The sequence below is a fragment of the Orycteropus afer genome, unplaced genomic scaffold (assembly GCF_000298275.1).
Source record: "Orycteropus afer afer isolate SDZICR_OR568_19922 unplaced genomic scaffold, OryAfe1.0 scaffold00430, whole genome shotgun sequence".
In the NCBI taxonomy this organism is placed as follows: Eukaryota; Metazoa; Chordata; class Mammalia; order Tubulidentata; family Orycteropodidae; genus Orycteropus; species Orycteropus afer.
This window is the reverse complement of record NW_006922017.1, coordinates 2,202,538-2,215,753: the sequence shown is the minus strand read 5'-3', so window position 1 is coordinate 2,215,753 and position 13,216 is coordinate 2,202,538. Positions and strand designations below refer to the sequence as shown.

General features: G+C 37.5%; 1 pseudogene; it reads right to left on the bottom strand.

Annotated features, from left to right (window-relative positions):
• Positions 1-2,358: 2,358 nt before the first annotated feature.
• Positions 2,359-11,331, bottom strand: LOC103208384 (annotated as a pseudogene).
• Positions 11,332-13,216: the final 1,885 nt, after the last annotated feature.

Here is a 13,216-nt window from a genome sequence, read left to right as displayed (position 1 = left end):
ATTAAAAAAAAAACCTTTATGAACATTTTTATTTCATTTGATTATAACTCTTTAAAGAAAAAAGTCTTAGATGGGAATCTTTAAATCTTTTGACTGTGTATTAAAAGTAGGACACCAACTCTGCAACCTGGATAATTTATGAAAAATTCCAGTGTATCATACAACAATAAACATGGTAAATCATCCCAGCACAATAAGAAATAAAAAGAAAAGAAGAAAATTCAGAGAAAAATGAAATACTTAAAACATATTTTATGCTTATGAATCAAGTATTAAAACCAAAGACCTTATAAGAATGCTTTAAGATAATTCTTTGTAGTTTTGTGGCTAAAAATTTTATTACAAGTTTGACCTTTAAATGATTGCTCGATGACATCAAAAATTTTCTTTCAGTAGTTGAAAAGGAAAGATTTTTCCAAGCTATAGACCTTCAGAACCAAATTCTGATACACAAATTAGTTTAAAAATAAAATCCATAAATATATTCTGCTGTATACAAAAAAAAGTGATGATGTTATCAAAGTAGAATTCCAGTTGAAATTGGACATCTTGTTGTTTTTGTTGTTAGGTGCCATTGAGTCATCTGCAACTCAAAGCCACCTTGTGTATAGCAGAATGAAACACTGCCCAACCCTTTGCCAGCCCCACAATTCTTGCTATACACCTTCTCCTTTTCGTTGTCCCTCTACTTTTCCAAGCATGTCATCCTTCTCCAGGGAATGGTCCCTTCTTAAAACATGACTAAAGTAGGTGAGACGAAATTGGGCCATTCTTGCTTCCAAGGAGCATTCTGGTTGCACTTCTTCCAGGATGGATGTGTTAGTTCTTTTAGCAGTCCATGGTACTTTCAACATTGTTCGCCAGCACCACTACTCAAAAGCATCAACTCTTCTTTGGTCTTCTTTATTCATTGTCCAGCTCTCACATGCATCTGAGGCGATTGAAAGTACCATGGCTTGTGTCCAGTGCATCTCAGTCCTCAAGGAGATATCTTTGCTCCTCAGCACTTGAAAGAGGTCCTTTACAGCTGATTTGCCCAATTCTATATGTCCTTTGATGTCCTGAATGCTGCTTCCATTGGCATCAATTGTAGAATGAAGCAATGTGAAGTCTTTGACAACTTCAATCTTCTCTCCATTTATCATGATGCTGCTTATAGGTCCAGTTGTGAGGATTTTTGTTTTCATTATATTGAGATGTAATCCATACTGCAGACTATTCTTCAATCTTCATCAGTAAATGTCATGTCATCCTCACTTTCAGTAAGCAAAGTTGTGTTTTCAATGTGTCGCAGGTTGTTAATGATTCTTCCTCCAATCCTGATGCCATGTTCTTCTTCATATAGTCCAGCTTCTCAGATTATTTGCTCAGCATACAAAATGAATAAATATGATGAAAGTATACAAACCCTGATGCACTCCCTTCTTGATTTTCAACCATGCAGTGTCCCCGTGTTCTGTTCGAGTGAATGCCTCCAATGGGGCATCCATTTATTGCAACATCTCAATGGGTATTCTGTCAATTCCTGGAGCCTTGTTCTTCACCAGTTCCTTTAGTGCAGCTTCAACTCCTTCCTCCTTAAGTACCTTTGGTTCTTGATCATATGCCACCTCCTGAAATGAATGAAGATATTATATATATATGTATATATATATATATATGAATTCATTAAGGAAATATTTATGAAAATTCTGTTTGACATCATTTTATGTATTATTACGAGAAACTTGACTTTCTAAAATGTTCCAAAACTCTGAAAACCAGGAAATTATGAATATCACCAGAGTATGTTGTTGTTGTTTGCCGTCGAGTCGGCCCGACTTATAGCGACCTCTCCTTGGGTTTCCGAGGCAGTATCAAGTATCACTACGGAAGTAGAATTGCCCAACCTTCCTTCCGAGGAGTGGCTGGTGGGTTTGAACCGCCAGCCTTCTGGTGAGCAGTCAAGTGCCTTAGCCACTATGCTACCAGAGCTCCTCACCAGAGTATAGGACCCACAATTTTAAAATGTTTCCATAAGCAACATTTTTTTTTTTTTTTTCTTTTCAGTATAGAGAGATCTATTCAACAGGGAGGACTTCAACGAGATGGATTGACACGGTGGCTGCCATGATGGCCTCAAGTATAGCAGGGATCATGGAGCTGGCTAGGGATCGGGCAGTGTTTCGTTCTGCTGTGCATGGGGTCACTATGAGTCGGAAACGACTTGACGACACCTAACAACAACATTCAACAGCAGCTTTGGAAATGATGCCTAGCTACTCTGATGTGATGTATTTCCTCATGTTCCACTTCATTCCTTTCCCACACATTTCTGTCCTTTGAAGATTAGACCTTGAAGCAAAAAAGTGGATCATCCTAGACGTACATAACTTTTGAGGGCACATTTTGGAGATTCAGATGCACAGGACACTTGTAAAGGTGGGACAGTGATGTTTCACTGTGGCCCACGAGGAAATAGAACTTGTGAGCAGGCAAGTCCTCCAGGACCAGGGGCACAGATCTCCAGCTGGTTAGCCTGGGGTTTTTAGGACCATCTAGTCAGCCAGGCAGTCTGGAAAGGTTCCTAACATGAACTCCAAGGAAGACATCCTTTACCATTCGCTCTGCAGAGTGATCCTCCCCATCCAGTTTACCTGTGCGCAGCGACAGACAGCCCTTGCTGTGGGCAATGTAGTGCGGGTGTGTGCTCTTCTTGGGTCAATGGCTTGTCCCCTTTGCCTACGCGGACTTGGGCTGCCAGACCAAGGGAGTGTGCAGGGGCACACCAGGTGCATGGTAGCTCTTGGCTCCCAGCCTGGATCCACCGCCAGAAACCTCCACAGAACATAGAAACTGCGGTCTTGGGCCTTTTTTTCTTTCTTTCTTTCTTTTTTTTTTTAATTGCTATTAGTCTGGTGGCCTAAGGAGCTCTGGTGGCGTAGTGACTACGGCATTTGACTGCGAAATAGAAGGCTGGCAGTTCAAACCCACCAGCCACTCCTCAGAAGGAAGGTTAGACAATCTACTTCTGTAGTGATACAGCCTCGGAAACCCAAGGAGGGTTGCTGTGAGTCTGATCCCACTGGACGGTGGTGCGTTTGGTTTTGGTTTGGTTTATTGGTCCATAAGGAACTCTGGTGGCACACTGCCTAAGGCATTTACCTGCTAACCAGATGTTTGGCGGTTCAAACCCACCAGCCGCTCCACGAGAAAAGATGGGGCAATCTAGTTTTGTAAAGATTTACTGCCTTGGAAGCACAATAGGGGTGTCTATGAGTCAGAATCCACTCGAAGGCAGTGGGTTTGGTATTTTTTTGGTTTATACTGTCATTAGGAGTTTTGGTGGCACTGTGGTTAAAGCACTGGGTTGTTAAACAAAAACCCACCAGCCTTTCCTCAGGGGGGAAAGATGAGGCAGTCTACTTCCCTAAAGATTTATAGCCATCAAAACCCAACAGGAGTTACTTTGAGTCAGAATACACTCAATGGTAATGATTTTGGTTTGATTTTTTTATTGATTCATAAAGAGCTCTGGTAGCATAGTGGATAAGGCATTTGGCTATTAACTAGAAGGTCAGTGATTCAAACCCACCAGCTGCTCTATGGGAGGCAGATGAGGCTATTTACTTTCATAAAGATTCACAGTCTTTTAAACCCAATAGGGGTTCACAGCCTTTTAAACTCGCTGGATAGCAGCGAGTTTTGTTTTTGGTTTTTGGTATTGGTCCTTAGACTATAACGTGTTGTCCTTAGTAAAATAAAAATTCTACTTTAAATCGAAAAGATAATGACGTAAGATGCAATGTAGGGTGTCTTCCATCCAGGAGTTCACCTTCTATGGATTCACTTTGTTTTCCCACAGTGACGTTTCATCCATTTTTTATCAAGATCAATGTATCATTAATGTCAGGAGCATGTTAGATGTGGTGCGCACATAGTTACTAGGTAGTGCTTCAGACCCAAATATCTACTCTGGTCTCAGGACATCTAAACTGAGCTAGATTTGCAGGGCTTCTTTAGCTTTAAGCTTAATCATGAAATCAAGTAGCTTTTCTCCAATGAATTCTTACCACTCAGATGACATCAGGAAAGAAACTCAGTTGCATGTTGACATGTTCCTTCATGGGAGATGGAAAGCATTTAGAAGATTTTGAGCAGAAGAAGGACATGAGTTGTCTTAAAATTTATAAGGATCCACTCTGGCTTCTGTGTTGAGATTAAATATATGGGGGCAAAAAAGTAAGCAGGGGGGCTGTTATAGTAATGAAAACACAATTAAAAGTAATCAGTGCAGTATTATTTATCCAGACAGAGTAAAAAGCTTTTGAGTGACCATCTAAAGTTACTTTTATTAATTATTTTATTTCTGTTTGTTACAAAGAGAGAAATTCTATAAATAAAATTCCATTCATTTGAGCACAATAAGTTTACTAGATCTTGTCCCCCCCTTTGTTTCCTGTTAGTGTAAGTTAGTTTTAGCCCCAATAAGTTCTGGTGAAGGTTACAATAATATAAATTACAGCATGATTCATAATCATTTAATTCTGGGAAAGCTACTCAAAAGCATTTTGCCCTGTTCTAATCTACGAAATAATCTCTAATAATGGTGAGTTTATTAACTATAGAAATGAGAATTTATTTTCAAGAGCCCAAAATTGATATTTCATCAGATTACTTCTCATAGTAAATTTATTTCTGTTTATTAGGAAGAACATTCTAGGAAACAAACAAACAACAACAAAAAAAAACATGTAATGCATAAATATGAAATGCAATTAGACTTCATTTGAGCACAGGTCTTTGTTTTTGGCTATCAGGTGTATTTTATTTTGTTATGTACAATAAGAATTTCTATGAAGTTTCTCACTACCAACCCAGATGAGGCAACATTCCAAAAGCTTTCAAAGTGTCTTTCAAAAATATTGGCAGGATATTATGGATATGGGTGCCTTTATTTTGATTCCTTGTTGCATTTGCCAATATTCTTTTGTTCCTCTTCTCTTTGGAATATATAAGACTTTGCAAACAATTCTGGAGCTTGCCTGGAGTGGTGTGAAGCAATTGTTGGTGACAGGGAATTATACCCTGTTTCAAAGAGAATTGTTTATTTAGGTTGAAGTGATTTACACTTGAAATGGGCGGGAGAGATCCAGACCTACACTTAGTAGGAGGGACATTTATCTCCCAGCAGCACAGTCCTCCCAGTGGGCAGAACCCTGGAGCCAGGCAAGGGCAGATGTAAACACTCTTCCCCAAGTTGGCACTGGCTGGATATGGGCTTGTTTGAGTCCAGGTGATAGCTGCCAGGACAGTTTGTGAGGATAAAGACTTTTACTTTGTTAGGCCTGACTCCATATTGTTGAAATAAGACTCCATATTTTTAGTTAAAGTGCCATTTCTTGAAAACTTGGCTTCAACCTTATGTTATAATTACCTTACACTCTCTAAGATACAGATAAGGAGCTCTGGTGGTGCTGTGGTTAAGGCATTGGGCTGCTAACCAAAAGGTTGATGGGTTCTGCTCCATGGAAGAAAGACAGGGCAGTCTGTTTCCATAAAGATTTATAGCCTTGGAAACCCTGGGTGGGGAGTGGGTTCTGTGAATCAGAACCAACTAAATGGCACTTTTGGAAAATTTTTGACTAATCCTGCATACGTGCTATGTTTCTTTTTTCTTTAGTATAAGAACCCCAAATTTTAAGTGCTGAACAGTACGGGCATTTTTGGAGTCACAGAGACCATGTCTTTCTCTCATTGGTGTACCTCCTAAATAAACTCTCTTCTTGAACTCTGGTGTGGACTCTTGCCTCTCCAGAGCCAGATCCCTACTTTTTCTGGTAATATGTTGCCAAAAGGACAAGGAGGTCACATCTCCTGACCTCCTTTAACCCCACGAGAGGAAGACAGAACACCATCAATAGCTCAAGGCCTGTTACCGAAAGGCCAGACATGCTGCCCCCCTCCAGACCTTTCACCAACCGCTCCTCCCAAAGCACCTACCAACCTTTCTCCTGGGTTCAATAATTCACTGCAGTGGCCCCACAGAACTCACCGATTACAGGGTTTATTAGGGAAGCATCAGGCTACAATTCAAGTTCAGCTTTAGGCTTAATCATGAAATCAAGTAGCTTTTGTCCAATGAATTCTTACCACTCAGATGACATCAGGGAAGTCAGTTGCATGTTGACAAGTTCCTTCATGGGAGATGGAAAGCATTTAGAAGATTTTGAGCAGAAGAAGGACATAAGTTGCCTTAAAATTTATGAGGACTCACTCTGGCTTCTGTGTTGAGATTAAATATATGGGGGCAAAAAAGTAAGCAAGGGGGCTATTATAGTAATGAAAACACAATTAAAAGTAATTAGTGCAGGATTATTTATCCAGACAGAGTAAAAAGCTTTTGAGTGGCCATCTAAGATGCAACTATTGATCTCCTCCCATCAGAAGCAAAGAAGAGTGAAGAAAACAAAAGGCATCTGCAAGCAGTTAGTCCAAGGATATAATGGACTCTGAGACCAGAAGAACTAGTTGGTGCCTGGCTACCAATGTCAACTGCTCAGAAAGAGATCACACCTAGAGATCCTGGATAGAGTAGGAGGAAAACTGAGGAACAAAAGTCAAAAACACAAAAATGACCAGAATTATGGGTCAGATAGAATCTGGTAGAACCTCTGGGACTATGGCCCCAGGTTACCCTCTGGGCCTAGAATTGGACTCAGTCCCATAGATTGGCTCTCAGCCCAATAGTGGAAAGACCTACATGCAGAACCCCCACCCCAGGGTGATGCACTCACCTACTCTAGGGAGATACACCCCTTAGAGCAATCAGCCATCAGGCACCAGAGAGACAGCAATCACATAGAAGGAAAGCTGGACCGACAGGAGTGCCTAGTTAACAAGGGCACAAGGAGGGCACAGTCAGAGTTGGGAGGGGAGGAGAGTTTGTTATGGTCAAGGTGGTAATTAGGGCATGAAATCAAATGTACATGAACTGTTGAATATAAAATTTTGTTCTGTAAATTTGCAACCAAAGCACAATAATTTTTTTTTTAAAAAAAGTAATTAGTGCAGGATTACTTATTGAGACAGAGTAAAAAGGAAACTGAAGGGATTCAGTGGTAGGTATTAGAGGGATATGAAAACTCAATAAATAGAAAGAGATATTAAGATATTTCAGAATATAAATGGTTTAAAACCAGAACTGGTGGCCTATAGTCATTATAAATTGCCCTTGTCTCATGGGGTTAGATTAGAATAATATTGTATATCTCTGTTAGATTGGAAATGCCTTGAGTTTATAATAAATGCTCTGTAAATATTTATTCTTATGGATTTTATTTTGGAGTTAAAGCAAATTAACAAATGGATCTACCAGTCCTGTTAGCCACTTACTCATTCTCTTGCTAACACCAAATTATTGAGCCATCTTTTAAATTTTGCTAGATATCTGTAATGAGAACTTCCCACGAGAATATTTGAAACATAAAATCCCATTCATAATTAGAATGTGTGGACCTATAAATACTGAATCAACATCGTTAGTCTGGAACACACGATATGGGTGTGATTTCCCCTTTTCTCTAACATGAAATGATTTTGCATAACACTGTTGGAAAAGACTGTTTAGGGCAGAATCTTATCTAAAAATCAGGAGTATTTATGAAATATAACTACTGCTTAGAAAGGAAAAAGTCTGTCTTATAATATATGAAGTGAATATCAGAAGCAAATTCAAAGGTGGATCACTGCAAATGAACTCTTTATAAAAATGTGTTATTAAGAATCCCAATATCCATATGAGAAGTTATATTTTAGGCAGAGAAAGGGACAGAGAGCAATTTTCCAGACTGAGCATATCCCCTAGTCTAAGTGATTTTTGGATTACCCAAATTATTGAAATAAAGACTCCATATTTTTATTAATTTTACTAATCAAACTGTCCTCTCCTTGAACTCTGGTGTGGACTTTTGGCTGTGCCTCTCCAGGGCCAGACCCCAACGTTTTTCTGGTAATATATTGTATAAGGATAAACTAGAAAAAGCAAACTTATATATATCTATTCTCTATACTTCAATCTTAAGTCTTAAGTACTTTGCTTCAAAATCCTATGACCTATTTCAGTTTCTGTATATGAACAAGTTCAACAGGTATGGTCTGAAATTATTTTAAGAGTATGACAATATTCTGAGAAAGACAGTTTATTAGATAATTTTTCTCCATTAATATGAGTAATGAAAGGAGTTTAGACATATTCTTATCTAAAAAATGAGAAATATATCATGATGCATGGCACTCAAGAGTTAACAGCCTTTCAATGTCAACCTGCTTGCATCCATAGTATAGGAATGTGGGAAAAGAAGGAAGCAGAGTAACACTAAACAGAAAGCACTCGATAAAAGAGAAGGCCCTCAGTTAAAAAAAAAAGAAAAAGAAAAAGAAAATCTCCCTCATTTAGCTCAACAATTAGCAATTCACTATGAATTAATAAGTACCTTTTTTAAAAATGCAAATAACCCCTGAACTAATTAAGAACTAATTATGGAATCAAACATACCCACTACCATTGAGTTGGTCTGACTCATAACACTATAGGACAGTAGTACTGCCCCATAGGGTTTCCAAGAAGCAGACTTCCTCATCTTTCTTCCATGGGACGGCTGGTGAGTTCAAACTGCTAATCTTTCAGTTACCAGCCAAACACTTTAACCACTGCACCACAATAGATATCTGGGCTTAAATCATGTCTCTGTCATTTACTACTCATGTGACCTTGGAAATGTAGTCATTTATCACTTGATTTTTACAGACTTATAACTACTTGTTTTATTTATTAATGCAAATAGCTTCTTTCCCTCAAACTACATTGTTTTTGTCTCACCGTTACTCATTCTTCCCCCTCTCTGTTTCTCTCTTCCCTCTATATAAGCAGGAATTTTTCACTGGTAGAATTCTATTTCACCTTCTTCTTCTTTTTTTTTTTTTTTTGGTTAGTCATTTCCAGATAGAAATCTTAAATTCACTCAATTATTTGTTTATTCACCTAAAAGTTATTGAGTATCTTACACATACTGGTCTTTTTATGCACTCTGAGCATATATCAGTATATTAAAAAAAAAAAAAACAGAAACTTCGGTCTTCATAGGCTTGTCCTTTAGTAAAGGATACAGATGATAAATAATGCAGTTAATTTTAATAGTATGTTCCATAAAGTTGCTGCAAAAACTGAATTAGCAGACAATGAATCATCGCTTCTAGGAAAAATAGAGGGTTATATTCTTGCAAGCCTCTGGTCACAAAATTTTAATTGAAAGATCAATAACTAACCTTGTTTTATGAGTATTTCTGTTTAAAAAGCAACAACAACAGCAAAAATAACTTGTTGTTATCAAGTCGATTATGACTTATAGTGACCCTAGACACCTTATTTAATACATATTCTTGATTCGTTATTGAACTCACAGCCAACAGCACTATAACTCATGCCTAAACAATTCCTCATAAAGCACATCACAACCTTTTTGGACATGGGAACATTAAACAGTACCGCAATATTATACTTAAGGACCACATCAAACAGTAAAGATTGTCAGAGAAAGCACAAAAAAATGTGAAAAATATGACACAAGATAAGTCACAAAAATGGCACTTGCTTAAAGTATGAGGGCTGAAAGATAAGGCAGAGCATCACTTTGTTTGACCTTGGCTGGGAATTTGTGCACTGGGTAATTCAAATTGTTCCCTGCTCAATGTATGCCTACAACTGATCATGAAAGCATCACAAGCATTGATTTTTAGTTGCAATTAAATTTAATGAATAGGTGAATCTGTAAATACTTAATCAGCAAATAATGAGGACCAACAGTAGACATAACAGTTAAATTCTATATAATTCTAGGAGGTGATTACTACTTTAGAAAAAAAATAGTGTAAGTGAGATACAGCATGGGGGCTGTGTTATAATTGCAGATTAGTTTGCTATGAAAGATCTCCTTGAGAATATGACATTTCGATATAAACTTGAAGAAAGCAAAGCATGAGTCAAATAATATAACTGAAAGAAACCCATTCCAAGAAGGGATTGGGTTACATAGATACATACAATTTACCAAACTTAATGAGCTGTACATACAGGATCTGTGCATTTTACCCAATGGAAATTACATCTTAATAAAAATGAAAGTAATAATAAAACCACAGTGAAAATTGTTCGTATGGTATGTCACTATGTGTAAAGAAAAAAGGATGGGTTATCCTCTTTAGATAAATGTCCATGAGTCTATGAAATAATAAATTCTGGAAGGAGACACAAGATAAAATAGCAATGTAACTCTAGTCAGATTGTGGGTAAGGAAATACGCAGAAAATACATTATTCTCAATATATTTTCTCTGAATATATTTTTATAATTTCTGAATATGAAATACTACCTAATAAAAAGCTGAATAAATAATTTGAAATTAGTTCTTTGTATTGAGTACTTATTTCAAAAATTTCAACCATCTCGTGATAAGTATGAAGGAGCTCTTGTGGTATAATGGTTAAGGCATCTGGCTGCTAACCAAAAGGTCGGTGGTTCAAACCCATCAACCTCTCGGCAAAAGAAAGATGGTACAGTATTTTGTAAAGATTTACAGCCTTGGAACCCCAAAGAGGGTGACTATGAGTCAAAAATCAACTCAATGGCAATGAGTTTGCCTTTTGAGTGCTAAGTATTGAATATAATATTTCTAAACATCTTTCAATTGCAAAAGAGAATACTTGGGCAGAAGTATTGTTTTGTGCCGTCGAGTCAGCTCTGACTCATAGCAACTCCTCCTTGGGTTTCCGAGGTGGTATCACTACAGAAGTAGATTGCCCAACCTTCCTTCCAAGGACTGGCTGGTGGGTTTGAACCGCCAGCCTTCTGGTTAGCAGTCAAGTGCCTTAGGCATATAACTTGATATTATTAATAATGTTCTCTGGTCTTATGAATTCTGAATCAATGAAATTCTTCATAACTATTCATGTAAAGAACAAGGAAAAAACATTTTCTTTTTACATGTCATTTTTGAAAAAGGAGACTAAGAGGTTTTAATAAAGTTGTATAAGACAAGGGAATTAGAAAGTTGTATTCCATCTTTCTCAAAACTCAAAGAGGACATTAACAGTGTATTTTATAGGTCTAATAGAAAATGGACAAAACTAAGTGTGATACAGAGAAATATCCCCAGAAAGGAGAAAGATCCAACCTAAGTTAATAAAAGTATCATGTAGGAGAGCAGAAAACAACAGTGCCTCCTGTTCTGCCTGGACCTTGCTTCTCACCTGTACTGGCTTCGGTGGTCTCCCTAGTTCTATTCCTACATTCATCTTGTTGTGCTTTAACCTATTCGCATTTCACCAGAGTAACATTTTAAAAGTACATAAAGCAAAGCATTTCACTCTCTGGCTTAAATCCTTTTCACAGTGTGAACGTGATTGACAATGATCTGGCTCGTATCTGTCTCTACATTCCGTTTTTAATGAACTTCGTTTGTACTACCTTGGCCATGTCACCCTTATTTCATCAATTCCTACAATGTTTGACCTAGCCACCTCTCATTTCATGCTGATTGTGAGCAGAACTATGAATTACTGGCCCTCCAAATAATGTTGTAACCTTCCCTTTGGCCTCAAGAAAAGGAAGTACATAGGGTATATATAGCTGTCTCTATCTCTATCTATCTACCATCTGTTTGTCTCTGTCTCTCTCTCTATGTATTCAAACATCCATTTATCCATCCATCCATCCATCCATCCATTTATCTATCATACCTCTATATCTATCTCTTTAGAAATCAATCTAATTAATCTCAGATTAATTATTAATTAATTGTTTTCAACTAACTATACTTCTCTAGCACTACATGTACACATATGAAATATCTCCTTTACCTTTATATGATTTGGAAAAATTGATAATAAATGTAAAATTCATTTGAAACATAAATATATTCCTCCTAATGATAGCAATGGATAAGAAGTGTTTTTTTTTTTTTGTTTTGTTTTGTTTTGTTTTTTTAGTGTGAGTGAAACTTTAAATGCTTTAAATGTTTCTTCGTACCAAGGTAATTTTTTTGTGGAGCAATTTTGAGACCCGAACTAACATACTCATCTTCACTGACTATCACAAGTTGTTTTTGTTAGGTCCCGTCAAGTCAGCTCCAACTCATGGCAAACTTATGTATAACAGCATGAAACAACGTACCAGCCTCACAATCCTTGCTACACCTGAGCCCATTATTGCAGCTACTGTGTCAATCCACCTCATTGATGGCCTTCCCTTTTTTTGCTGACCCTTCAATTTACCAAGCATGACATCCTTCTCCAGGGAATGGTCCCTTCTGACAACATGACCAAAGTAGCCGAGACCAAGTCTGGCCATTCTTACTTCCATGGAATATTCTGGTTGCACTTCATCCCGGACATATTTGTTTTCTGGCAATCCATGCTAATTTCATCATTCTTTGTCAACAGCACAACTCAAAAGCATCAGCTCTTCTTCAGTCTTTCTTATTCATTGTCCAGTTTTCACATGCATGAGGCTATTGCAAATACATAGTTTGGATTAGGCATACCTTGGTCTTCAAAGAGACATCTTTGCTCTTCAGCACTTGAAAGAGGTCTTTTTCAGCAGACTTACCCAGTGCGATATGCCTTCTGATTTCTTGACTGCTGCTTCCTTTGGTATTGATCATGGAACCAAGTAATGTGAAATCTTTGACAACTTCAATCTTTTCTCTATTTCTTGTGATGATACTTATTGGTACTTTTATAAGGATTATCATTTTTTTTTTTTTTTTTATGTTGAGGTCTAATCCATAGTGCAGACTGTAGTTTTTAATCTTCATCCGTAAGTACTTAAAATCATCTTCATTTTCAGCAAGCAAGATTGTGTCTTCTGCATATTGCAGGTTATTAATGAGTCTTCCTCCAATCTTGATGCTTCATACTTCTTCTCATAGTCCAGCTTCTCAAATTATTTGCTCAGCATTCAGATTGAATAAGTATGGTGTAAGGACACAACCCTGATGCACTCCTTTCCTGATTTTAAACCATGTATCCCCTTGTTATGTTGAATGACAGCCTCCTGGTCTATGTGCAGGTTCCTTGTGAGCACAATTATGTGTTCTGGAATTCCCATTCTTCTCAATGTTATCCATAATTTGTTATGATCCACACAATCAAATGCTTTTGCATAGTCAATAAAACACAA